Source organism: Schistocerca americana, chromosome 1, assembly GCF_021461395.2.
Source record: "Schistocerca americana isolate TAMUIC-IGC-003095 chromosome 1, iqSchAmer2.1, whole genome shotgun sequence".
Classification (NCBI taxonomy): Eukaryota; Metazoa; Arthropoda; class Insecta; order Orthoptera; family Acrididae; genus Schistocerca; species Schistocerca americana.
This window is the reverse complement of record NC_060119.1, coordinates 965,750,157-965,751,735: the sequence shown is the minus strand read 5'-3', so window position 1 is coordinate 965,751,735 and position 1,579 is coordinate 965,750,157. Positions and strand designations below refer to the sequence as shown.

The 1,579-nt window shown below is 42.7% G+C and overlaps 1 non-coding gene across 1 annotated transcript; it reads right to left on the bottom strand.

Annotated features, from left to right (window-relative positions):
* Positions 1-665: 665 nt before the first annotated feature.
* On the bottom strand, positions 666-740 carry Trnat-ugu. Its single transcript has one exon. It is a non-coding gene; the product is annotated as a tRNA-Thr (tRNA).
* Positions 741-1,579: the final 839 nt, after the last annotated feature.

Sequence of the window (1,579 nt, the reverse complement as noted above, 5' to 3'; positions counted from 1 at the left end):
AAATTGTCTTTAATTTGCATAAAAATTATGGTTAACTGTGTAATAACGTATCGTCGGATTCAAAAGAGGCTGGCATTCTGCTTTGCCCCTTTTCAAGCTCATCCCACCCTGTCTATAATGCCCGGACAGCAGAATTCACTATACTATCGCAAACGCTAGAACACAGCGTGATCGCAACAACGCCTTCCTCACTAAATTTAGCATGAAGTGCCAAGCATTCCTGACCAAATTAAACTTGATGTATCATGCTCGGCGAAACACAGAATGCTTCAAATCTGACTAAATAAATCCCTGAAATTGTCTTGTGGCTAGCTTTCCACTTATGCCAGACTGAGATAAGCAAGGCAACACATTCACGCACTCGCCCTCACTCTTAAAAAATATAGAGACAAATGTGTTCAAAAATGTTCAAATGTGTGTGAAATCGTATGGGACTTAACTGCTAAGGTCATCAGTCTCCAAGCTTACGCACTACTTAACCTAAATTATCCTAAGGACAAAGACACACACCCATACCCAAGGGAGGACTCGAACCTCCGCCGGGATCAGCTGAACGGTCCATGACGACAAATATGTAAATAACTATAAATAAAATGATAATTAAATGGACACCCTAGCTGCAAGCAGGAGTTGATACACTTCATTGGGGACATGTTGAAAATGTGTGCCCCGACCGGGACTCGAACCCGGGATCTCCTGTTTACATGGCAGACGCTCTATCCATCTGAGCCACCGCGGGCACACAGGATAGTGCGTCTGCAGGGACTTATCCCTTGCACGCCCCCCGTGAGAGCCACATTCCCAACATGTCCACAACACTACATTCGTAGTGCGCCTAATAGATGTTTGCCCATCATTTAATTATCATTTCATTTCTAGCAAAGCTGCATGGTCATCCACGGTAACTGTTCTTTCGGGAACAGATACTACCGTCATATATAGTTAACTATAAATAAACGTACATTTACGAGGTCTTCTGTAATGTTGATTTCTGGGAAAGTTCATTGTTAGTTACCGTAATGCACATGTAGACAGTTATCTCGGTTGCATGTGATGTAATTGTCGTGAACAGAAATGTTCTATTAGCATGTATTAGCCGTTCGGGGTAGCGAAAGGTATTCGCATTGAATGGAAAACCAAATTGCTAGATATTGTTAATATCTTTCGCATGTGGATGTGCGAAACGTAATCAGAGTTAATTTACCATGGTACAGAAAGACACTTAGCGCAACGAACGACAGTAGCACATAGGTATGAAATCTAAAATCAAAGTTGCTGTCACTTGGAAGTAATATTTTGTTAAGTTTCACAACTATTCCTGCATTTAATCTCGTGTACTTGAGTAATAAAAAAAAACCACTACTGTTGAGCCGTGTTGCGGCTAGCGTTGGTGCGTTTGGTAGGTTGGCATCGTGTAATAGGGATAGTGGCGTCTCGTTTTCTTCTCGTGTTTACTGGCGCTACTACGTTTGCTATCGTTGTCTGTCTGCGAGTCGCCGCAGCAGTGGTTTCGATTTCTAGTACCCTAGTACTATCTTTGGAAAGGGGTCAAGTGTTTTCCGGATCGGAGTGTGTCGGG